Genomic DNA, 26,459 nt, shown 5'->3' on the forward strand with positions numbered 1-26,459 from the left:
AGTTAGGAGGCGCCACGTGAGAATCAGAGTGCCTTTAGCAGACATGAACTCTGCCAGCAACCTTATCCAAGAAGTCCCAGGCTCCAGAACTGGATGTAATACCTTTATGTTGTTTATAAATTATCCAGGCCATGGGTTTCTTTTTATATAGCTAGCTATATGAAAGGATAAACAATTGAACTTCCAGGTTTAAGAATCTGTTGATAGGGCCGGGAGTTTGGCCTAGTGATAAAGTGCTTTCCTCGCATGCATGAAGACCCGGGTTTGATTCCTCAGTATCACATACATAGAAAAAGCCAGAAGTGGTGCTGAGACTCAAGTGGTAGAGTGCTAACCTTGAGGAAGTCCAAGGACAGTGCCCAGTCCCTGAGCTCAAGTCCCAGGACTGGGGCAAAAAAAGAAGAATCTATTGATAATCTTCACTAAGCTTGTGTGGGTTAGTGCTGTGGCTCTGGTGAGCCTGCCAGGCTGTGGGCCATGTTAATGCAGCACACTGAACTCAGAGGTGAGCTTCCCAGATGGGATGGCAGGGCAGGTGGAGTTGCGCTCCCAGCAAAGGTGTGAATGCCCTGTGAAGTCACGTGGAAAGCTGAAATACGAAATTTGCATTCCTGAGAAGTCAGTGCGCTATTGCGTGCTTTTGAGTGGAGTGAAGGTATTAGAAAATGTATTTTAGTTCTCCATCATTCTGAATGGAATAACGAGCAGGGCTATATCAGCCTGCGTGGGTTCCTGAAGAAGCAGTCATTATGTCTGGGCTGCATGCTTTAAGTCAGTACTGCTAACATTTCTAATCCTTGGAGATATCACTCATAAAAGGCCACTTTACTCTTAAAGACATGATCAAGATGCTGTGTTTGTCTGCTGCTGGTTAGGAAACGGCAAGCTGAAGTGCCTGCTTAGGGAAATTAGCACTCTCATTTGTCACCAGCCTGCATAGCAAAAGCACTCCCTTTTTCTCACTGATGATTGAGTAATGGTTTCAAGAAGAAAAGTGATGGAGAAAATGCTCCTCCTAGAAAGGAGAAGCCATGAAAGGAATCGACTACTCCAGTCTCTCATTTCCACAGAGGTTCTTTCTGCACAAATTAAATGATCTTGTCAGAGAAGAAGGCATGATTTTCAGTGGGGAGGGAGCTAGGTTCCCAGCAGATGGGTTCCTCCCTGTCCCTGCTCCAGGCAAACCCCTCTGTGACCTCACTCCCTCTGCACTCCGTCCCTTCTGCCACAGGGCACCTTCTGATCAGCTGCAGAGGCCGCCTTCCGTCTCTTCTCCTACCACTTATTGTCTGTGCTAGTCAGTTCAGCATTGAAGTCCCACCTTCTCCTCGCAGGCCCACAAGGGTCTGAGGGGGTAGCCCTGCCACTGAAACAATCTCAGCCCTTCACAGCCATCGATCCCATCTGTCCTCCGTACCCCCGAGCACCACGCTCTGCACTCAGTACCTACGAGCTGGGTGGTTGAACCTGGCAGGGACAGGCTTTTGGCTGCTCCTTGTCTGTTCTCCTTCCCAGGGTGTAAGAACTAATGTAAAATGTCAGAGGAGCAACTCCAGTGCATATGGTGTGTGGTTGGCCTCAACAACAGCCGCTAAGAGTTCATGTGTGCCAGTGTGAATGCTTACATGCACTGGTGTGTGTGCCTCTATGTATGAACAGTGCATGCCTGTGTTCATACGCACACGCCCGTGTATGCACGTGTGTCTGTAGGGACGGGAGAGCTGGCTGAGGACAATTATCAGGACTTGGAGGTGAGCAGCCCGAGGGTCTTGAGGTGACCAGACTGAGACTCAGGAGTAGTCTCTGTGCTCCTGGAAGAGGCATTTGCACATGACTGCTTGCAGGACAATGTGTGTCTAACCCCGACCCTTTGTGTTCTTTGGTACAGTGGGGGGCAACAGCTTTCCCTCGTGCTGTCAGAAATATCTCTTTCCAGATCATTTCCTAAGTGTGCAGATAGAAAAACATTTAGAAAAAGGACTATTGTGAGGAGGTGAATGTAGTAACGGGTTCTACTGAAGCAATCATTGCATAATTTATACTTGCATCAAAATACCAAATCACACTTCAACAAAGCTCTCCAAAAAAAAACACGCGGAAAAATCTTTTAGGAACATGATATTTTTATGAATTAATTTTCTGTAGTCCTTACTTGTGGCTGTAAAGAGTGCAGGCACCCCTCCCTCTGAGTGTGAAGATAAGGTGACCTTCGCCAGAGGGCGGGCAGGCCAGGACATTTTGGGGAACATGAAAGCTCACTGTTGTTTTTCACTCAGTATGCAAACCTCTCCATCAAGAAGAGCTTTGAAGACATTAAAACAGAGCCCTGTGTGAGGCTGTACACAGCCAGTCTCCCAAACATTCCTGCCTGGGTGCAGAAATCTAAGAGCCTCCCTTTCAGAAGTGGTTTCTCTCTGGCCTCCCTGTTCTGCATATCAATGAGGAAGGAAGAGCTTTGGGTTTCTTTCTCAGGCTATGCCTCCTCCGCCATCACCACCTAGCATGGCACGGAGAAGATTCTTTGGCAGCTCTCCTGAAACACTGCAGTCCACAGCCTGGGGGCATTTCATTAAGTCCCTGTGATCAGGAGACTGCCAAGATGCCAGCCCCGGGGTCTGGGAGCCTTGAGAGGGAATCAAAGGGGCATTAAAGGTGATTTCAGCCAGAACCTGAGAGGCATAGAAATGAGATGGCCATCTTGGGCGCTTCACACAGCGGCCGCACACACGTGGCGTGCAAGCCTGGAGGCCCGAGGGAGAGGCTCGCCTGCCCCCGCTGCTCCCGGCAGCACAAGGCCAGGCCTCTAACCTTTGCCAAAAAGAAGCTGGCGGCGTCGGGGTGGCCCGGTGGGAGAGCTCCTGAACATCACGTGCGAGGAGGCCACTGAACTTTTAGACAGCAGTGCAAGTGCTGTGTGAGGCGAGGGAGGTGAATGAAGGAAGAAGCTAGAAAACCACCAAGGCTGTTTTCCGTAATGGAGAGACAGAGATGATAAAGTTGAGTTTCCAAGCACTAGGTTCAAGGTCTTCACATTTTCCAGTAGTGACAGGACTAAACCAAGAGGAGAAAGCTCGAGAGGAAGAGGGACGAGGGGACACAGGGCTGTGTGGATCAGGGGATGCGATCTAAAAGAGAGGCCACGGGCCCAGACTCTGGTCAGGCCCCCCTGCCTCTCCCCTCCCCCTCCTCCTGGCTATCCCCCAACACACACACACACACACACACACACACACACACACACACACACACACACACACGTGAGCGTGCTGGGTTGCTATGGAAGCCAGGAGTTGTGTGCTACCTGGCCCAGCGATTACAGAGAAGGCCAGGCACTTCCTTGTACAGTGCCAAAGGGACCCCTCAGACCCCTCAGGAGGGGACATGGAGGACCGAGTCTGCAATCTTTCACACTCCCCCTTTCACTGTTTGAATTCTTGGCATACATTTGCATTAATATTATTGTAAAGTAATTTTTAGGTCTTAGAGAAGATGTGTCTGACCCTGCATGTTATGAGAGTGTGCGTGGTGTGTGTGTGGTATGTGTATGTGTGAGTGTGTATGCATGTGAACATTGGAGAAAGAATGGAGACAGGAGGAGCAGAGAAATCAATAAGGGATGGGGAGAGAGTCACAAGGCCTGGTAGGTTTTATGAAAAAGGTACAATTCTTTCCCCCAAAACTTTCTCAGTATTTTGAAAAAATGATACAAAGGACTATATTATATTATATTACATTGAATTTGTTGGTTCTGGGGTCTTGAATTCAGGGCCTAGGCACTATCCCTCACCTTTTGTGCAAAAGGCTAGTGCTGCACTACTTGAGCCACTTCTCCTGCTTGAACTCTACTTCTGGCGTTTTTTTCATGGCCGGTTGGAGATCAGAATCTCACAGACTTTCCTTTCCAGACAGGCACTGAACCCCAATACTCAGATCTCAGCCTCCTGGGTGGCTGGAATTACAGGCGTGAGTCACAGCACCTGGATAAAATGGACATTTTTTTTAAATGAAGAGATTCTGCTGTCTTTTCTAGGAGGGAATGCTCGTAGCATCGCTTGTGGGGTTATTGTTCCTAACGTGTTTTTTTTTCCCTGTAAGATCACTGGTGTTATTTTGGGAGCCCTTGCTTCTTTAGGCAAGATTCAGCAGTGGGAAGAAAAGATGCATTGTCAAAGTTGTGTCCACATCTCACTCTGTTTGTCTTTTCCCCCTCCAGTCTCACTTCCAGTTCTTTCCCTGACCCAGTTTTGTGTGATTCAAGGGTAAATGAATACCCTACATTGGGAAATGAGTGATGAAAAGAAAATGCTTTAGCAATGACTGTTGACTTGCATTCAGTCGTTGTATTAGGGAACCAGAATGTGTCACATGACTGTTGACTTACATTCAGTGTCCTGTGACATTGCAGAGATCCTTTCTGAGGACAGGTGATACATTGAGCTGCAGAAGAGCTGGGGAGGCATCCCTTCTCTTGGAGTTGGGGCAGCTCTAGCCTTCTATGGAATCTGTCTTTCTGCCTCAGCACAGTTTGAGCACTCTCCTAATATGAGCCCGGGGAACAGAGGTAAGCACTGAGGGGGCGTGAGGCTAGCAGGACAAGGCAAAGGGGCTGCCCAGGTGGTTCAGGCAAATCATCTTTGTTTTTAGACATACCAACCTGATAGTAGATGTTAGTTGGAAAAGTGTGCAGATACATTTTCTGTCTTGTCCCGAATCCAGGTTTTCTTCCACAGGGAGGGACAGGGCAGCTGGGAAGGAAGAGGCCCACACACCTGCTTTGTCACCATTATCTTCCTGGGACGTGAACATTTTCCTGGTGGAGTTGTGGGGTTGGTAGGAGACTCTGGTGTGGGAAGCATTGCTGGACCCATTCGTTTCTAGAATGCTCCATAATATATCAGCTCTTGGTCGCCTAGTAGGCCATGTTCATCTATGCTGCTTGGTTTTCTTAATATGCGAATTAGTGGAGATAAGCCATTAGAGGAAATTTTCTTAGTATTTTAAAGGTACAAAGATACAGATTTGAAAAGTAGAAACATACCTAGTTGGAATAGATTTTTCAATGCTTGAATGCAATTTAAGGTTAGACAAAAGTATCCCTATTTTTTTGATACCCTTATTCTCCTAAGGTAGTATGACAAAAGTGAGACTGATGTTTGAAAATGTAGCAAGATGGTTTTGAAATAGAAAAACCAAGAGGAGAAAAACACTGGAGGAAGACCCAGCGTGGGTTCTCTGCTAATGCTTGCATTCATCCTGCAAGCATTTACTGAACTGGGTTCTTCCTCTTCCTCCTCCTCCTCCTCCTCCTCCTCCTCCTCCTCCTCCTCCCCTCCTCCTCCTCCTCTTCCTCCTCTTCCTCCTCCTCCTCCTCCTCCTCCTCCTCCTCCTCCTCCTCCCCTCCTCCTCCTCCTCCTCCTCCTTCGCCGCCGCCGCCGCCGCCGCCTCTTCTTCTTCTTCTTCTTCTTCTTCTTCTTCTTTCCTTCTCCTAATCCTCCTCCTCCTCCTCCTCTTCTTCTTCTTCTTCTTCTTCTTCTTCTTCTTCTTCTTCTTCTTCTTCTTCTTCTTCTTCTTTTTCTTCTTCTTCTTCTTCTTCTTCTTTCCTCCTCCTCCTCCTCCTCCTCCTCCTCCTCCTCCTCCTCCTCCTCTTCCTCCTCCTTTTTCTTTGTTAATTTCTTGAACTCATTGGATATTAGGCCTTTGTTGAATGTGTTGCTGGTAAAGCTCTTCTCCCAGTCTGTTGGCTATCTTTCTAGTTTAGTAATTAGATCCTTTGCAGTGCAGAAACTTCTTAGATGAAATCCCACTTGTCAAGTCTCCTATTGGTTGTGTCCCTCGGACTCTTTGCAAAAAGTTCCTGCCTATACCTACAAGCTCTGATGTTTGTCCTACCCCATCTTGCACAGGTTTCTAAGTTTCAGGCCTGATGTTGAGATCTTTGAGTTGGTCATGATGGAAGGTGATGAAGAGGTATCCAATTCTAGATTTCTACATATAGATGCGCAGTCTTGCCAACACTAACTGTACCCCACACATATATTTTTGGCTCCCTTATCAAATATCAGATGATTGCAAATATATGGTTTATTTCTGTGTTACTAATCTGTTTCACTGACCTTTGGACATGGCCAATAGAAGTTTAATTAACTTGGTGTAAGACCTCAAGTGTGCTTGTGTGGTGTGCTTGCCCTCTTTAATATCTGTGATCTTCACCAAAAATACTTGCCCGGGTAGGTGCTGGTTCATAAAGAAAGTGACAGCAAGTGGAACAGAACTGAACTCAATGAAAAGCCTGGATCCAAAATAAGCTCTCTGTAAACTAAGGTAGAGCTGCTTCAGGTTACTGAATTTCACATGCACGTGAAAGCAAGCAGCTGAATCTACACTGGCTTGTCATGAGACAAGTTGTAGGAAGAACAGTGTAGCAAGAGCTGATTAATGCAAACTTTAACGTGCAGTGTTGCTTGGTATGATATAAACAGGTCAGCTTTTGAGAGTAATGCATTTTGGTCTGCATTAAAAACAACAGTAGCAGCAGTAACTTTAGTTTCGAAATCAATTGAAACCTTCTTCCAGGCTGAAGATACAAGGGCACAGAGGAAACCTGTCTCAAGAGGCCAGTTTCATCTGTCTCAGAAATATTACAGTGGGAGTCAGAAACACATCCCCTCGATTCTCATGTGTCCTACAATGTGTGGCCTTTTCTGCACCTGTGAGCTTTGCATCTGTTGATTTAACCAAACACAGATTGAAATATTCAGAAAAAATCTCAGTGTAGCTATTCCTTAAATAACCCAGAAAAGCAATTTCCATTGCATTTGCATTCTTCTAGGTAAACCAAGGACTCCAGAGACAATTAAGAGTAGTGTGCACATACCATTTGGCATAGGGTACCTGCAGGGTGTCCGTCAAATATTTCATGCCAGCTCCTGCTAGGGTTCTGGAGCCAGCCCCACATGGACTCTGAGGAAGCACTCTAGTTTCCTTGTCTGTCCCAAGTCAATTGCCTCTATTTTTTCCTGCTCTACTTACTGGAGAATAACTTCTCATCACTGCCGTTACCAATTCAGCATCCTTGTCACCAACGCTCTCTGGAGGTGCAACTGCCATTTTCTGGAGGAACTTAGCCTGTTCTGGAAGCCAAGGGCTCCTGTCTGCATGAGGGCAAACCTCTTGTCATGCCAACACTGCTGGAACAGATTCTCTGATTCTAGTATCCAGGCCTCCCAGTTGTCATCGCACAGTCACAGCAGCCACTGTGTCCTGGGTTCACCCTGTCAGGTCTGGATGGGGCTAGGACAGGGGCTAGGGCAGGGGCTGGGTTCTAGTTGGACTCTGCCTCTCCAATCTGTGGCAATGCTCACTTTCTACAGACTCTACTTGAGAATTTTGACATCATTCCAAATGCGTTCCCTTGCTGAGGATCTCCTTGACACTTCTGAGAGTGTGCGTCTGGAAGACTGTGTTACCCACCCTTAGCCACACTCATGACCCCAGCAATCAGCTTTAAACTGGGCTCCGGCCGCATTGAGACTTCTTGTTCTTCTATGACAGGATGAAACCAGGACTGGCTAAGGGAGACTCGGTGGACTGGCCTGAGAGTATTTAAGCAAGGTAGAAACTATGGGAAAGTGCTCCGTGTAAGGTCTGCCGAAAGGAAACTCCACGCAGTTCAGGAAAAGAAGGTTTATTGCATGAGGAAAGAGCAGACTCCTGCTGTCCAAGATGGAGTCAGGCAAGCAACAGGGCTTAGGGTGGGAAGTGAGAGATTATATAGGGGGAGGGGTACAGACACAGGGGAGGTGGATGTGACCTCAGAGGATGGGGAAATGCCTCAGTGGGGACCTCCCACTGCCCCCAGGCATGCCAGCTGCCAGGGTTACAGGTGCTGGGCGGGGATTTCCAGGGTGCAAGGAGAGAGAGCCAAGGGAAGAAGTCAGTTCTTCCAGGTGGACCTAACATTCCCGCCCTCTGATAGTTGTAAAGGGGCACCGACTCTTTCTAGCTACTTCCTGCTGACAAGGGGCATCGACATTGAGGGTAGAATGCGGGGATGCTCTCCATCCAGAAGGAGCAGTAAGAGTTCCATGGGAGTGAATGTGCATAAGTGGCCTTGGATGAAATTCAAAAGAAGTCTTAAGAGGCAGGGGTGACATCTTCTTCAAGGATGTGAGACACCTTGGAGTCATAGAAGGGGCAAGAGCAGGCGCCTTTTTCACTCTTGACCGAAGAAACCACTGTGGCTGTCCGTTGAGCTAAACTGTGTGGGAGCGGTCAGCAGGATCTGATGAGGGCCTGTCCAGTTAGGATGTAAACCAGACAGATTAAGGGTCTTAAGAAAGACTCTATCCTCAGGAAAAATTGGGGGAGAAGGAAAAGGGCTTTAAGAGGCTGAGGGAGCCTTGGATATGGGGCAATGGGGTAAGATTAGAAAGGAATGTTAAAAAAGGAAAGTTATCTATTCTAAAGCGCAAGTAAGAAGGCCATCTACACCCATCACTGAGATCTGGGAGGGAAAGGACGGGCTGGAACACTCAGGTAACAACCAGTAACTGGCTCCCATATCCAAAAGAAAGGATACAAGTAGCGTGCCTGCATCCTGGAGACAAACCCTGGGCTCCTCCATCGTGAGGCTTGTGGGATCCAGCGGCCCTGGGCACCATCACGTTTCCGTTGCCAAGCTGAGTATCTCGGATAAGTTGGGCTCCTCCCCATGTGTGGGGGTGTGGGAGGGACTGGCCCACCTTGCAGAGACAAGGAGGGATAGTTGACTCCCCAGTGTCCTGGCTGTCCACACTTTGGCAGGGTCCAGATGGCGGTTGTAGAGTAGGGCAAGCCCTTGCCCAGTGGCCTTCCTTGTCACACTTAAAGCATGGTCTGGATGGTGTGCATTGGGCACTTCTTTGAGGAGCCTGAAGGGCAGCAGCCAGGAGCTGGCAGTTTTTCCTATTATGGGCAGTCTTATCAGCTTTTTTCTGTTCCTCCCGGTTGTTAAAAACCTTAAGGGCCATGCTCACCAGATCTCCTTGAGCGGTTTGAGGGCCATCCTCAGCCTTTTTCAACTTTTTTTTTTAATATCAGGAGCTGATTGGGACATGAAATGGGTATTAAGGACCACTATACCTTCTTTTGACTCCGGGTCCAGCTTAGTATAACGCTGGAGTGCCACTGTAAGGCGATCAAGAAATTCGGCAGGGTTTTCAGTGGGTCTCTGGGTAACCTCCTTTAGTTTATCATAGTTGACTGTATGGTGGGCTGCCTTCTGGAGGCCAGCTACCAGGCAGGTTACCATCCTATTTCTGATAACCCTTCCAGGCGCATTATTTTGGTAACCCCATTTGGGCTCTTCCCTGGGCACAGCCGTTGCCCCTACTGGGAAAGTATTGTCTAGGCAGTGGGTTTCATCAGCATGTGCCTGGGCTGCAACCCAAACCCTTTCCTTTTCTTCAGAGGTAAGGGTAGAGGACAGGACTGTATATAAGTCATGCCAGGTGAGGTCATAAGTCTGAACAAGGCATGGGCTGCTCTGGCATATGCTGAGCTGGCTTAGAGAAGCCGAGCCTGCTTAGTGAAGCAGGAATGTCCCCCCTTGAGCCAGGGATGGGTGGGATCTGTGAGGCTCTGCATGGCCGTGAGAGTGAAGGGAGTCTGAGGTCGATACCAACGACCCAGCCTTCACAAAACCCTGATGCATGGGGCTGGAAGGAGATAGAGTCACAGCTCTCAGGAAGACAGCACTAGGAGAGGAAGCCATACAATGGACGAGAGAAGGATACCAGCATGATTTTACTTTAAGGCTTTGTGTTGCTGTGAATTATGCTTATAGTGTATAGTTCAAAGAGTTTCTAAGTATGTTCTCAGAAACATTCTGTGCTCTATCTAGACTTTTAGAGGATGTTTTCAGCTCTCAATGCAACTGCTACATGACTGCTGTGTGTGTGTGTGCGTGTACCAGTCCTGTGGCTTGAACTCAGGGGGCCTGGGCACTGTCCTGGAGCTTCTTTTGCTTATGGTTAGCACTCAGCCCCTTGAGCCACCAGATCCATTTCTGGTTTTTTGGTAGTTTGACTGAGATAAGATTATCACCGACTTTTCTGACTAGGCTGGCTTTGAACTATAATTCTCAGATCTCAGCCTTCTGAGAAGTGAGGATGACAGGCTTGAGCCACAGGCACCAGCTACACCTGCTTTTGAATAGGCTTGCTTTGAATTCTGCATAGTCAGAAAGGATGGAAATGAATCATTCTGATTTCCATTTACTCCATCAATGGGGAAAGAAAGAAACAAAAAGAAAATAGATGGGTGCTGATGGTTCACTCCTGAAATCCTAGCTACTCAGGAGGCTGAGATCTGAAGATGGCAGTTCGAAGACAGCATGGGCGCAAAAGTCCATGAGACTCTTATCTCCAATTAACCACTAGAAAACTGGAAGCGGTGCTGTGGCTCAAGAGCTCAGGGACAGCACCCAGGCCTAGAGTTTGTTTCACAACCGACAAAAATTGAAAAAGAAAAAAAGAAAAGATAGAAAAAGAGAAAGGAAGGAAAAGGTATAGACTCAGGGGACATAAAATTTCTTACTCAGTATGGAAAAAAAAAACCCCAAAATCAAAACTATGACTGAACTGAAGTAAAGGGGTAGCAGACATGGCTGTTTGAGCAGCCATGTGACACAGGCAGGAGGTAGGGGGCGCTGGAGCTGCTCGTGTTTCAGGGACGAGGCAGGCTGTCGAGTCTGACTTCTGCCATTTTAGTTCTGTTGCTGGTCATTGTTGAACCTCCTGCATTCTGATAAATTCCCATTTATATTTCATCCTCAAAGCTCATCCCTCTACTTTTTTTCTGCAGTAAAGCCGATTATAAAAACTTGACTCTTCACTGTTTGGCTTTATTCCCTTTTGTGAAAGTGAAAAGTAAAATCTTACCAATGCAGACGTGCTGCTTTAAGTCTCCTTTGTTGCAAGCCGGTTCTGGCCACCTCTGCACCCACTGGTTTCGTGTGTGTGTGTGCTCCATCAGGGACTGAGCAGGAATGTCACCAAGAGAATACGTCTGAACAGAATGTCTGGGGACGCTTCCTCCCCTGTTCCCTCAACCACACAGCAGAACAGCCATCCACGCGGCGGTACATTAGACAGAGTACTGTAAGTCATCTGGAGATGGCGTCAAGAGGAGGGACCACTCTGTACTAGCAGGTCACAGGTCGACACTGTCTTTCTATGTAAGAGACTTGAGCAGGGGCAGACCTGGGCTGCCGAGGGCCCTGGAGACAACGTTGTATGGAGACCAAAGCGTATATGCTAACTGCTTCCTGTTCCTTCAGGATTCCTTGAGCCAGAGCCAAGTAACAGTCTTGGGAAAACTCTTCTGTGTGTGTTATTAGCCATCATCTGGCTTGTTTATTCCTCCTTGCAGAGTTGGATCTGTTGAAACTCAGTTTGATTCCTGAATGAAAAGTAATTTGTGTCCAGCAAATGGAACAGATTCTAAAAGAAATTGCTCATGGTGATTTAGTGAATTGTCAGGTTTCCGTTTCATAAATAACAAAACAGAAATTAGGAGCATGTCAGAACGCATTAGCACTCTCACATAAATAAAAGTGATTTTTTTTATTAGAACTGGTAAATTATGCTTTTCTAATTCATATTGTCACGCATGGTACCTTGCTATATATCCTGTGGCATTTTCTCTCCCTGCCTGTGTTTCAGTTCACGAAGACAAACATGCTGGGGAAGTTATATAATAGGAATGCAATTATGAGTGAACAAATCTCATTTTTCTGTGTTTCATACAGTACTGCGCGGCTCTCCTTCCTCTGATGTGACAGGGAAAAACTTATTGAAAACAGAAGATTAATCTCTCTCCTCTCATTCTCACCAAGTGTGAAGAAGAAATGAAAAGAAGATGGCTTTAGTTCCTCTGAGTTTTAACTCTGGGGCAAAGGAAATCTCTAGAATGGTTCTGCATGTGGCGTAGACGCTGGGGCTCTCTGGCCCTGACGGGCAAGGCCACGTCTCAAGGTTGTGGGCTCCATTCTTCATACAGCACAAATAACTGCATTTTTCCCTGTGCACAAGCCACGTGGGGCAGAGGCCAGGGGCAGGAGGCGGCCTGCCCAGCACGCTGTGTTTGAAGGTCCACTCAGGCAGAGATAGTTGGCCAGGCTCTTCTGTGTGGCAGGGACGATTCCAGTACAGACCCTGACACATTTCAAGGCCATGTAAGACCTCTTGACCCAATTTTCCCTTTGCTTTTAGGGCCTGGTGACCTTCCCCCTTGTCCTGCTTCATAGCTCTTCTTCAGCTGCCACTGCCGCTGTGTCAGTCACAGAGCTCCTCTCCTTTACTCCTGCCTACCTTGTTGCATTTTTAAGGTCCCTGGGTACAAGGTGATAGTGTGATGTAAACAGTACACTGCACACGGTGAAGGTGCCATGGAGGGGTTGTTATTTCCTGCCTCTGGTGTCTACCTGCTCTGGACTGCCCGCAGCAGTGGCTTTGGTACCTGAAGGGAGAGCCCTGCCTGTGCCAGCACTGCCTTCTCAGGCTTCATCCTGGAGGGACCGTCTGGCCGCATCGTCCGTCCCCACACCACTGCTGAATCCCTGATGACTGGACTTCCCACGTGGCCATCCCTTTCCAAGTTGTCAGGGAATCTTTCTCATCCGTGGTTGGAGAAATGAGTCCCCAGGCGTCCTCGCTCCAGGGAGTGGTGACAGATCTGCACACTCAACTCCCTGCAGTGGAGCCCGCTGCCACCCAGATGGGCACATTTTGCACACATCTGCATGGTAGCAAGTTGTGCAGCCCAGGCAGGGAGGCGGCACGTCTGTGGAGAGGATAAATGAGTGTGGCTGCTTCCGTTTCGCTCACTGAAGGAGACAGAAGACAGAGCGGGGAGCCTTTGTGAAAGCCAGATTTTCACGTTCAGCGAAAACCTACCCATATCTATCCAGTGATTTCCATTTTACAAGTGAAGAAATTGAGGCTTCAAGTCACAAAGATACGTTTCTTTAGAGGGTCTTTTCCTTTTTATTTATTTATTATTTATTTTTTTTTGCCAGTCCTGGGCTTGAGCTCAGGGCCTGAGCACTGTCCTTGGACTTTCTCAAGGCTAGAGCTCTACCACTTGAGCCTCAGCACCACTTCTGCCTTTTTTTTCCTATGTATGTGGTACCAAGGAATTGAACCCGGGCCTTTGTGCACGCTCGGCAGGCACTCTACCACTAGACCAAACTCCCAGCCCTGACTTTTTATTATTTTTTTAACTGTACTTTTTGTCTTTTCTTTTTTGGTATTGAAGTTCAAGCCCGGAATGTTTCCCTGGCTAGGCAAGCCTGGGCCTGGCGCTGTCCCTGAGCTCTTCAGCTCAAGGCCACTGCTCTACCCCTTTGAGCCTTAGCGCCACTTCTGGTTTTCTGGTAGTTAATTGGAGACAAGAGTCTCTGGATCTTTAGTGCTCAGGCTGGCTTTGAACTGTGATCCTCAGATCTTAGCCTCCTGAATAGCTAGGATGACAGGCGTGAGCCCCTGCACCTGGCTATCAGCCTGGAAGTCTTGAGCAATTTGGACGTCCACTGCTCATCCCTCAGTTCTTTCTCTGTACTGAGACTGAAAGATAACCATCATGGCTGAGGGTGATTAGCAGGTAAGGAGGTGGACAGCCCTGGTATACGTGGAAAAAGAAAGAGTGAATAGAGACGAAATTTTGTTTAAACCTCCTCATGAGTTGAAAACTAGGACTGATATCCTCAAATAATGTTCTGTGCATTATGTGCATCAGGACTGGGAGATTTTTATATTGGCTTCATGAATGAGGGCGCACCGTGGTGCTGCCCTCTGCTGATAGACTTCTGCCTGGGGCCCGCCAGTGTCTGGACTAAGAGGACCAGGCATGTCTGTTAATATTCAGCCAGGTACCAATGAAGTTCTTGTTCTGGGTGATTTATTTGTCACATTGATCTTCCTTTCCTATGCCGAGAGCAAATTAAAGGCACGCTGGTTTATATTGCCTGGAAAATGCGATCCAGATAAAAATCAAATTGTTGTCTTCTGCGTACTTGGAAGATTAATTGGAAGCTCTATTCTTTGAGTGTTCCATGTAATGTGCTAACCACTTGTTTGGGGGAAATAATGGCCTTTGTATAGCATGGCAGCATTTTCTAAAAGGCATCTGTGTGTGCATAGAACAGCGAATTAATGCTTCTAAAAGTAATGTCAACCAGTTGGCGCCATCCCTGCGTTCCTGCTTGAGCCCTGCTCTGCAGCTGTTTTGCCTGTGTGTCCCCAGGGGTCCTGTGCCCTGCAGGGGCTGATGGGAGGCGGCAGCAGGCACGAGCCTGGCAAGTGAGGCCAACAGACGCGCTCTGGCTGGGCAGTGCCCATGGAGTCTGTCCACATTGTCCAGCTGTCCTATTTTCTTTGAAGGGCTTTGAAGCATTTCCCACTTAGTGGTCGGCTGTGGGGCCGAGGCCTTGCTGTCTGGTGTCTGGGGTCAGTGAGTCACAGGAGTCCCCACAGAGCACAGCCTATGGTTCTGCCACAGGTTGTGAAGTTGTTTCAGGGTGTGCAGTGTGGCCACCTTACAGTGACAGGTTCTTGTCAGTAAGTTTTGGCTTCCACTCTGCTTGCTGCGGGTCTGTGCTGCAGGGAAAAGCAGCTCACTGCTGCGTGCAGAGCCGTGCTGTGGGTCTGTAGTATCGATTCTTTGTATTTGCTAGAATTTTCCTCTTTGCATGTCTGAAAAGAAGGTTAGCTGCTTCCTTTTCCCTTAGGACAAGCTTGCGATGCTGTTGTTTGGGTCTTGTAAATGCATAAGTTATTGATAGAGGAATAAAATTGTTGTCATGTGATCACATTTTCCATGCTCTTTCATCTTTTTTAAAATTACTCCAGTTTGAATCTGTGCTAGGTTCACACGGTTGTAAATAGCTGCACTCGTGGTGACTTGTCCTTGGTGTGTGGTGTCTGGGGATCTCGCCCCGCCAGGGGCCAGCGGTGCCTCAGCTCTGGACCAGGATCATTCTGCCACAGCCTCTCTCCTTCCCACATTGTGCTCCATTCCGAACGTCCATTTACAATATCACACGGCTAAGTGTGATATATATTTAATCTGGGAAGTTTAAGCCTTTTATATTTTGTATGTCTATAATTACTCATACAATCCTGAACCCACAACCTTACTTTGTGCCTGATAGTTATTAACTTTTGCTTGTTGGTTTTGCTTTCTTCTTCCCCTTTCCAATCTTCTTAGAAACAAGGTTGTCTTTAAAAATCTTTAGTTTTTTTTATCATTATAATAAAGGTGATGCACGGAGAGGCTGCAGTTACATAAATCAGGTAATTTTGGGGCAATGTCACTCCTTCCCTCACTGCCTACCAGTTGTTCCCCAGAAACAAGGTTTTTACAGTCCTTATTTTCTCTTTACTGGCTTAGAAATAGAAGATGTTATTCCTACTCTGCGTTAGAGCATAGTTAGGATGTTTAATTTAGAAAGAAAATCTGAAGCGATTTCGAAATTACAGGGAAGTTGCAGTTCCAGTACAAAGAGCTGGGTATGCGCGTGCATGCGCGTGCATGCCCCTGCACGCCTCAGCCCACGGCAGCGTCCCAGGCCAGGCAGCATGGCTTGTGTCTGGAGGTGCTGGCGTGGCCTCTGGCGCGGTGTCCTCTCACTCCTGTGGTCATCGGGATAGGGAGAAGACCTTGGCCACCTCACCTGGAACTGTGAGAAAATACCCAGCTTCACTGGGAATAAATGTGTGGGCGCTAGGATGGGAGGAGGAAAGGAGAAGTCTCTGTTAGGCCTTGCGCCACTGAAAGCATCCCCGTTAGCTGGGAGCCAGGGCTGACGGCTGGAGCGGATTCTTGGAGCTGCCTCTGGTAGCACAGTGCCCCAATTCTCAACATTGCACCGAACCTCAGCTCATCCACAAGGCAGGCTGGGTGAGCTATTGGGGTCTTCTGGACACCCCACGGATACTGCATGAGGTCAGGGCTCCTCTGTGTGTGTATGTGTGCGCGTGTGTGTGCACGCACACGCATGTTGTGTATGTGCATGACCTTGTGCGATGGTTGACACAGGCATTGAGAGAAACCTAAGCTTATCTTTGAAGATGCGTATAAAGCACCCTGTGTGCGTGGTAGACATGACAGTGAGTGCCCAGCGTGCTGCTGGCATGGACATGTGGGTGACAGGTGCAGCACAAAGCCGAAGCTCATCACTGGAACCAAGGCCCAGCATTTGGGCTAATTCCGCAATGAGACAGACTTGTCTGGTTGCTTGAATATCAGACATGATACCCATGCATGCGTTCTTCCTCACTGGTGTAGTGGCCTCAAGCCCGGGGTACTAGAATGGGAGCAAAGTGGATACAGAGATGGAGAAAACTCCAACTTAGATCAGTGTGGATTTGCACCTGTGTCACAGATATGCCTTCCTTTGTCACCTAGCATTCAGCTTAGGGAGTCAGGCTCCCCCCCCCGATCCTTTGAGGATAGCCTAGAGCCACAGTCCCTGTGGCTAGCTGCTGCTTCTGGGGGCATTCCTTCACATCCGTGCCTCTTCATCCCCCCTGAGCCCTGGAGTGAAGGAAGAAGAGTGTAAATTGAAAAGCAGACTCGAGTTCATAAAAGAGCTCCCATGCAGAGGAGAGGTGAGGAAGCCTGGTGAAGACCAGCCCTCTTCTCCACAGACAGACTGGAGCGGAGAAGGTTTATGGCTTCTGGAGAATCTCTGGACGTCTCCTAGGCTGTTGTGCTGAAAGTTTATGAGCCAGACAAGAGAACTTGTTTTCTTTTGCTCTCCAATAGGTTTAATTAAGGTTGGGCTTGAGGCTTGAAGTGGTTTGAAAACTGGAGAGCTAAAATGCAATAACCCAAGAAACCCACCTAGCACTGGGGCGCTGAGGGTGGAAGGGCTGGCTTGGCTCAGGAGGCCCGTGCGGACTGAAGATCAGCCGCCCTCCGAAAGCAACATGTCTGCTGTCCTTACTCAACAAGCACCTTGAGTGTGCCAGGACCAATGTTCTGTTGACACAGTTGGCCTAAGTCTGTCATCCGTGCTCTTGCCTGGGCTGGCAGGGCCCCTTCCGGAGCACGAGGCTCATTGTGCCGTAGGGGTCCTCATCATGCCTCACGCCGGCGATAGGTGCTTCTGTGTCCACGTGGGTCCCAGGCCTTGCTTTGAGTCACCTTCACACAGATACACCCCACCCCAACAGCGGCTGCGAAAGCAGAGATGGCATAGGTAGGAGCACGCCTTAATGACGACATAATAGTTGGGGTGAAGTCTAGTATAAACAGCGATTGGCACTCATAAAATTGGCGTGGTTGTTGACCCCATTTCATATTTCACAGAGGGGACCCCGAGGGCCTCATAGCTGCCTGGAGCACAGCTTGAGAGTGGCTGGGCCTGGTGTGAACAGGAGCGGGGTGGGGGTTGCCCTTTGTGGCCCCACCATGCCTGACCACCCTCCACATCAGCTCAACCACACCATGCCAGCAGGCTTCTTACTGGCGTTGGCCCTGAAGACCAGTTCTGAATGAGACAGATCTCAGACTCACATTCAGCATCCAGGGAAAGCTTCGTTGTGGATCTGCCTCGGAGGGATTTCCTTCCAGATGGGGACATCCTGTGGCGATCTCAAAAGCAATTTCTCTCTGTTCACTGATGCCCAGGCCCTGAAGCAATGTGTGTGTCTTAGACAGCTTCGTCATCCAAGCATCTTAATAATCAAAGAGAGAGTTGGGCAGAGACCTCAGCCGTGAGGGCTCTTTCCTCCTTTTGATAGGAAGAGAATGCCCACGACCAAGGTTCTCAAAGATGAGTTTCATCCTGTCACTCTGGTGATGATTCCTGGGCCCTGGGCAAGTCTCAGAAGCAGGCATCATCACCTCCTTGGGCATAGGCAGAAGGGAAGGCATATGGTGAGCTCAAGTGCATTTGGTTTTAGAGGGAAGGGCAGGCATTTCTCAAGACTCACAGCAGTCTAGATGCAACAGTGGGGTAAATGCAGCGAGAACAAACTCCACAGCCACCCCAGTGTCCAGCCCAGGTTGGCTATGGGAATCTGGTTTGTGGTAGCACGCTTGGTCTCATTCTGGAGCAAGGCTGAGAAGGCCAGCTGTGTGCCACCTAGGCGAGGCCCTGCCTCCATCTCCAGAGGTGGGCAGGAGGCCCGCTGGACGGGTAGATGAGGGTGGGCAGGGAGGTCAGGCCTCTGCTGGGGGATCTCAGGCCTGGCCTGGTGGAAGGAGGGGCCTTTGTCCCAAGCACAGTGTCAGCTTGTGGAAATCTAGAGGGACAGAACACAGGAAGTTTATGTCCCCAAATTTGAGTATGGGGCTAGAAAGCCACAAAGAATCTATGAAGAGAAATATGTGTGGGAGCGGAAAGAAGCAGTGACCAGAGCATTCTCGTGTTTTAAATTTGGTGAACTTTTGATCTGGCCCTGCAAAATCAAAGCCGTACAGAGCAGCAGGCACAGCTAGGAGAGGGGGGGCAGGGAGGCAGCCCCATGGGGGATGGGGGAGGGGGCCTGGAAAGGGTTTGCATACAGGGCAGAGGATAAACCAAAAGTCAGGTAATGAGATCCTTGGGGTGAGCTTTCTGAGCACCTGTGAAATGAATGTATTCTTTCTTTTCCTTGGAAAGAATTTATTCTTGAGATGATATTCAGAGGAAAAGCTCAAGCAGCCTTTTATGAGCAGGTCAGGGTAAATCTCCAGTGTGTGAGAAGCTGGGGCTGCCAGGGCCAGTCCTGCAGACAGCAGGGCATGCGGTGAGCCCAAGCCCAAGAAGAGGTGTGGGCAAGTTCATTTTCTTCTGAGCTTTCTTTTCTTGGGGAGTAGATGGTGTTGTATCACTTCACACACACACACACACGGTCCTCTTCTGCTGCAAGGTGCTCCTGGAATATCCCCTCATGATCAGGGGTGTGTGTGTGTGTGTGTGTGTGTGTGTGTGTGTGTGTGTGTGCACATATGCACGTGCACATACATGCCCACGCAGTGCTGGAGATGGGAGCCAGAACCTTGCAAATGCTGGGCAAGCACATTATCCCTCTAGCCCTGCAGGCACACAGATCCTGTTTTTACAGCAGCTGTAATCAGAACTGAATCACCGGCTCACACTGGCCTTCCTGAGCCTCAAAGACCCTGTCTGCGCAAGTGGTCACATCCTGATGTGGTTTTGTTTGGGTTAGAAGGTGGAAAAAGACCTCAGCTGTCACACCTAGGGATGGAGGAGGAGCTAACAGAGCTGGAAAGGCAGAGCGAACACTGTACTTGCTCTCCAGTCTAGGAGGTAGGCTTGGTTCTCATGGATGGAGCCCAGATAGGAAGTATCCATGGAATGCACAGTCTTAGAACCACGCGTGCTTCTCATGGCCCCACGTGGGTTGAAGACTGTGTTCCATTCCGAGCACTCAGGAAGGACCCCCGAATAGTACTTTCAAGCTTCTCTACTTTTATGGTTCACCTCGCTCCACCACAGAAGGCTTCCTCTGCCTGCCTGGTAATGCGGGTTTATTGATAATAGTATGTCCACTGTTCTAGAAGAACATGAAGGAATCACAGTTCAGGATTTGTGTTCTGCAGCCTAGCATGATCTCATCTTGACTTTGGGGTTGGATGACACCTCAGTAGGCTGAGCTGAAAACCAACCTTTCCACACTACACCAAGGAGTGGCGCAGAGCAGCTCTGGATGTGTGCGATGCCAGGCTGGACGTCTCGATTTGTAAATGTGCGGAGCCTTCGCATTGCTTTAGCCTGGTGTCCCTAGAAGGCAGATCCGCTCTGAGCAGTGTTTACAAGGGGCTCCCCCCCTCCCCGGGAAAGGTTCCTTTGTTTATCTTGCAGATTTTTAGCTCTGTCTGGATGGACGGGGGCTTGAAGCCTTCAGAAGCTGTCCATTAGCCCTTCGCAGGATGGAGCTGTCCTCTTTTGGGCAGCGTGCCCAGTCCTGTTTGTACTTGCTATCTAGCTCTGTGCCTTGGGCAGTCTTCAGTCATTCCCAGACTTCCTGAGGTGGGACATTTGTCAGACTCAGGGGAGCAGGGAGGTGACAGTTCACAAAGTCTTCTGGCCACACTTTCCATAAGTTTGGGAAGGACGTGCGGGTTCACTGTTGGAAGCCAGAGTCTCTGGAAAGTAATTGCAGTATGGAAGTTGCTGTTGAGATAGAAATCGCTCAACCATCGCTAAGACTTCTCAAAAATGAAGATCTTTCAAGGGAAAGCAAAACTTTTGGTCAATGTCTCAGCTTGATCTGACATTCCCAATCCTAAATTGCTTTCCTTCTTTGCTTTCTGCTTTGTGAAGTGTGTATTTTTCACTTTGTTTTGTTGAGCACAGCTCCTGCCCGAATGTTTCCCATGCTACAACAAGAAGAGGGAACGGAGTGCTGAAGAGAAGGTCAGGGAAGCTAATTACGATTTTTCCTGAGTTAAGGCTTGTTTTGTAAGTTCTGCTCCTTTGTAAGGCATGTGCGTGCTTCAGATAACAAGTTAGAAGAATTAGAATTGTCTGCACTTTTCCTTCTTCAGCCACTCAGAATTATGGAGCCATAATCAATGACCTATGGCACCCCCAATCCCTTGTCTATGTCAGCAAATGCTGGATATACCCCAAACGCTGGGTATACCCCTCTTTTGGAGGTCAAGTATTTGTGTAAAAGGCAACACACCGGGTCCCCTTTGCTTCTCCACAAATTCACTATATGTCCTGCAGAACTTTCTGAGCTATCTGTTCCCTCTTTTCCCTCCCTCCTTCCCTCACTCCCTCCCTTCTTCCTTCCTTCTTTTCTTTTCTTTTCCTTTTCTTTCTCTCTCTCTTTCTCTCTCTCTCTCCCTTTCTTTCTTTCTTTCTTTCTTTCTTTCTTTCTTTCTTTCTTTCTTTCTTTCTTTCTTTCTTTCTTTCTTTCTTTCTTTCTTTCTTTCTTTTGTAGTACATGGGGCTTGTCCCTGAGCTCTTCAGCTCAAGGCTATCACCCTACCCTTGAGCCAAGCCCCACTTCCTGTTTTCTAGAGGTTAATTGGAGATAAGAGTCTCAGGGCCTTTTGTGCCTGGGCTGGCTTTGAACCTTGATCCTCAGATCTCCTGAGTGGCGAGGTTTATAGGCGTGAGCCACCGTGCCTGGCTCCCTCATTCTTCTATAGCTCATGTCACAGTATTTAGTGATGAGCGAGTCTCTACTTCCATTTTATTTATTTATTTATTTATTTATTTATTTATTTATTTATTTTGTATTTAGCTTTCTACCCAACAAAGGAAACATTTCCCAGGTCTGCAGCTCACATCAGTGTTCCTTCTGGCTAATAATCTCCAGACTCACAGTGGAAGCCTGCTGACCACTGCCTGGCCTGTGCTTCATTGAAGGACCCACGCAGCTCTCCACTTGGCCAGACACATCAGCCTGATGCCCAGAGCAGAAAAGGAGCATACACCACTAAGAAGTGTACTTTTCCATAGAAGACCAAATAAATGTTGAGCGGGATCAACTTTTGCAGCTTTTAAGGCAGAGATTCATTAGCTTAAGGGCAACGGTTGAACTGTCAGGATGGATTAAGGAGCCAAGCCTCAAGGCGTAGATGCAAATCCCCTGGATTCTCCTAATTTGGCTTGGATTTTACAGTGTGAATAGCGCAGCAAGATTTGCTTCTGTGAGTAAATTCAGGACCATTCCAAGATAGGAAGACATGGCATTTGTTTCCTCTTGTATTAGAATGTCTCGATTTCTCCTTCATTACTGAAAGAAATGTATAACTGGGCATAATAGTCTAAATTGACAATCTATTCTTTCAGCAACCAAGAAATTCTGGGTGTTATGTGTGTGTGTGTGAAAAATCTTCAATTTCAATTGCTTTTCCCTTGTACGTAAACTAGATGCTTTGAAATTTGGTGTGTGTGTGTGTGTGTGTGTGTGTGTGTGTGTGTGTGTGTGTGTGTTGTCTATGTGTGTGCATGTGTTTAGGTTCAAAACTTATGTCACACCGTTGTAGATAGTTTTGGTTACTCAGCTTCATGAACTCATAGTCTTGTATGTAACTTGTAGTCTTATTTTTAATTTGTAGCCTTATTTGTAATTTGTGATTATATATATCTTACTCAGTTTGGTTTCAGCCTGTTCCATCCCTCTCACCCCCTTTCTTTGTTTTATGATTCTAGGGTTTGAACTGAGGGCCTCACACTTGCTAGACAAGTGCTCTACCACTTGAACCAGGCCTCAGCCATTTGTGCTTTCACTGTATTTCAGTCAGAGCTCCTGGTTTTTGCCTGGAGCCAGTCTCAGACTGCTGTCCTTCTGTCTCCTCCAGAAGGAGGCTCCGGGGATGAGGAGAGATCTACCATGCCTATATTACCTTTTTTTTTTTAAGGTTTTGTGCATTTTTATTTTGAAATATGAATTAACATCAACATTCACATCTAATTGTATGAGTATAATATGATAGTGATAAAAAATCGTAAGATATATTTAGTTTTAAAGAATTTGTATGTAGAGCCAGGCACCGGTGGCTCATGACTGTAACCCTAGCTACTCAGGAAGCTGAGATCAGAAGATGATGGTTCAAAGCCAGCCTAGGCACGAAAGGAAAAATAACCACCAGAAAATCAGAAGTGGTACTATGGCTCATGGGGTAGGGTGGTAGACTTAAGCTGAAGAGCTCAGGGACAATGCCCAGGCCCAGAGTTTAAGCACCATGACAAATATATATATATATATATATCCATATATATATTTGACTATATATATTCATTTTTTATTATCCACTACAAAATATTCATTGATTACCTCTGTGACCTACATTACTAAAAGCTCATAACTGGAAACCAGAAAGGTAAAAACTAGTTATTTTCCTATGTAGTATGTGAAAATATATCCAACAATCTAACACATAATCTATCAAGGATTACTAATCATTGGTCTTTCTGTTGAAAGGTCCAGAGTTCAAGCTGTACAACCAATAAAACAAAACAAAACAAAAAAAACACCAAGAAAGCCAGAAGTGGGGCTCTAGCTCAAATGCATTAGCATTAGCTTTGAGCAAAAATAACAACTAAGGTACAGCATCTAGGCTCTGAATTTAAAAACCAGCACAGGTCCAAAATAAGAATACTAAAGTATAGGAACATCTTAATCAAACCAAAAATATGCCTTCAAGGTTTTAAGTACTAAACTTAAAAATAGCTTTCTAGGGAACTTGGGCAGTAAAGAGAATAGGAAATGAGGATACAGAACTACTGCATATACATACACACATACACACACACGTAGGAAAATGTTAGAAAACCCATTTTTCGTTCAATGATAATTTTTAAAAATTCCCTTTCTAGAAGCAATTATCTGGGATGTGAATTCTTCTCCAATTACTCTTCTATTAATAAGGGCAACTTTCATCTTCTGTTTCTTCAGTGCTTCTTTGTCTTCTTGCTATGAGTTAACATGTGAGATCTCATGTTACTGCTCTCAATAAACTTTTTCCTGCAGCTATCAACAGGACACTCAAAATGTTTATCCCCAGTGCGGATGCGTACGTGTGTGCGTAAATTGAAGTCCAGCGAAAAGCGTTTTCCACACCCTTCAAATGTGCACTGGAATGGCTTCTCTCACTATGCACCAGATTATGCCTCTTACGCTTGGCCTTCTCTGCAAATGCCCGCCCTCACTCAGAACACACAAACGGTCGAGGAAGATGAACCAGGGAATGCTTCTTCAGAGCAGATTTATCTCTCACCGTTTTTGTGCAACCCCTCTCAGGACAAATTAAAAGCTTAAGAGGACCACACTCAGTAGTTTTTCGCTTCTCTCTAGTTTCCTTGATGACTGGTTGAGGATTCAAGTCAACCCTGGGTCGTCGTCCTCCATGCTGCTTCTTGCTTGCTTTCTTGCTTGCTTTGTCCTAAGAATCTCCAAGAAGTGAATTCTTTTTGGAACTCTGTTGAGCAGGCTCTTGTTGGGTGCCTTTGGGGTTGTGTGGCAAAGAATGTTCAAGAAGGGAGCTAGTAGCTTCAAGAATCTGTCCAGAAAGGTGCTTTTCTGTTTCTTCTTGCAGGACTGCAAAGGAGTCCAGTAACTCCTCGTGTGGGAAGGGAGATTCAGAAATCTCACCTCTTATGACACACTCTATGTAACAGTCTGAAAAATCATCATCTCCAATAATATGACTAATCTCATATAGCATGCCATCTTTGTCATGGAGGGTTTGACTTAGGTCATCCTCCCTTGGGTAGAGGGTTTCTTCACTCAGGCTTTTGGGGCCACTTAACGATGCTCTTCTGTTCATCTGCTGACCCTTATTGTCCTCACTGCTTCCTCCGTGAAGGTTTGCAGCAGGCTAAAAAGAATCTGATCTGGGTAAGTCAGCTCCACTAACCACCTGCTCCACTGTAAGCCCTTCGACAGTTAAGGGTCCTTCAATTTTTCCACCACGCGCCCCAGCACTTATTTGTTTAACTTATAAACTCAGCGCATCCCCTTTCCCACATAAGGAGGTCCTGTATTACCTTTTTGTAGGCCCCCATTTTCTTTCTTGTTCCAGGACTCTAGCAGCATCAATGCTAAATATCCACTGTTGTCACACCGGCCTCTGAAGCTCTGCTCGTAGCTCGTAGTCTGTCCTCTTCTTGTTGCTGAGACTGCATGACTTCTGTCTTTCCATTGTCCAGTTCACTGGTTCTGTCTTTTATTCCCTCTAATCTTCTATTGAGCTTTGGATCTCATTACTGTATTAAATGTACCAATGGTTCCATTTCATTCTTATTGCTGTCATTTTTTACTTTGATGTTGTATTTCTTTGTTTAGGCATCCTACCTTTTTAAGCACATCTCATAATGTTTGTAGTCAACCTCTGAAATACTTTGATCACATTGATTTAAGACACTTGACCCATAATTCCAGCGTCTTTGTCATATTGATTGGTTAGTTGACATTGTTAATTTCCCTTTTATCTTTGAAATGCTATTTACTCTTGGCAGGAGGAGTTATTTTCAATGGAACCTTGGGACATTTTTGTACGGTGTCCTGAGATTCTGGATCCTATTTAGTCCTGTTTTAGCTAGCTCTCTGTCTTTGATATTGCTCCGATAGGTGGTGGCGCATGGGCAAGTTACCAGCAGCACAGAGGGAAGCGTCAGTTCTTAGGCTGGCTTCCTGTGATAAGCACAGGTGACCCTCACTGCCACGAGGGAGTCGTGGATTCTGTGTTCTCCTGACATTGCCGTGACGTTCCTGGTTCCTTTACATCCAAGCCTTAACTCTCTGCCATGCCTGTAGGACACCAATCTGATGGGAGAAGGGGCCTTTTGGTGCCCCAGGGCTGAGTAGAAGGCCATGCCCCCATGTGGTCACCATTTGTGCAGTGGGGTCGGGGGAACACTCACTTCCAGAAAATGGGGGACAAAGTCCTGACTGCAGACGTGGTCTTCTCTGACACTTACCCTAGTGGGAATGCTAGGGTGTTTTGTTTCTACCATGCAGGTTTTCTGTGGTGCTTGGCTGCTGTACAGCAGTTACGTGAAATGGTTTTCTGAGGAAGAGGAGAGAGAGGAGGGGAAGGTGGCAGCTCTATCCTTAGGATCTGTAACGCAGATTCAGAACAGACAGTAGGATTCAACAATGATTATTGGCTAAATAAACAAAATGTGCATTTGAAGTTGCCATTCTCGTTACTTGATTGAACTCAGGGTCTCACCTATTTACTCTTCTATTTGAGTTTCACCCTCTGTATTTTTGGTTTTATAGTTTGTTTTTTGAGATAGAATTCATTAAGGTAAGCCTTGAATTTATGTCTTCTCACTTCCATATCCCATGTAACTGAGATTATAGGCGTGAACCACCACACCTGACATCATTACTACATTTTAGAAAGGGGAAATGGCAGTTCCAAAATTAACAATTTATCTAATCCATAAAGTACCAACTTTATTGTAGAAACTTTGATCCAAATTTCATATTCTTACTTTGAACTAGTACTTATTAAGTACTATGTAAATTGAAATTGAAAGGATGGGAAAATATGGACTAAAATTAGGATGAGTAAATTTATGGCAGTTATTTATAGAAACTATCTTATATACAAAGTAAGAGGAAAAGGTACTTCCCATGTTTTTAGAGAACAGTAAGCACAGTGAGCAGGAATTTTGATTTTTTTTGCCAGTCCTGGGGCTTGAACTCAGAGCCTGAGCACTCTCCTTGAGCTTTCTCAAGGCTAGAGCTCTACCACTTGAGCCACAGCACCACTTCCAGATTTTTCTGTGTGTGTGGTACTGAGGAATCAAACCCAGGGTTTTGTGCATGCTAGGCAAGCACTCTACCACTAGGCCAAACTCCTGGCTCAGCAGGATTGTTTTATAGGACAGAAGCCATCAGAGAAAGAAGGTAAGGGAGTGATTTGAACATAAATGTTCCATTTAAAAATCACAATACCTCTACCTTATTTTGGGGGGGGCATGGGTCTGGGCTTGG

General features: G+C 47.0%; 1 pseudogene; it reads right to left on the reverse strand.

Moving 5' to 3' along the window:
• Positions 1–23,404: 23,404 nt before the first annotated feature.
• Positions 23,405–24,279, reverse strand: LOC150063828 (zinc finger protein 42-like; annotated as a pseudogene).
• Between the last annotated feature and the right edge of the window lie 2,180 nt (positions 24,280–26,459).

Source organism: Megascapheus bottae, chromosome 5 (assembly GCF_031878675.1).
Source record: "Megascapheus bottae isolate mThoBot1 chromosome 5, mThoBot2.hap1, whole genome shotgun sequence".
In the NCBI taxonomy this organism is placed as follows: domain Eukaryota; kingdom Metazoa; phylum Chordata; class Mammalia; order Rodentia; family Geomyidae; genus Megascapheus; species Megascapheus bottae.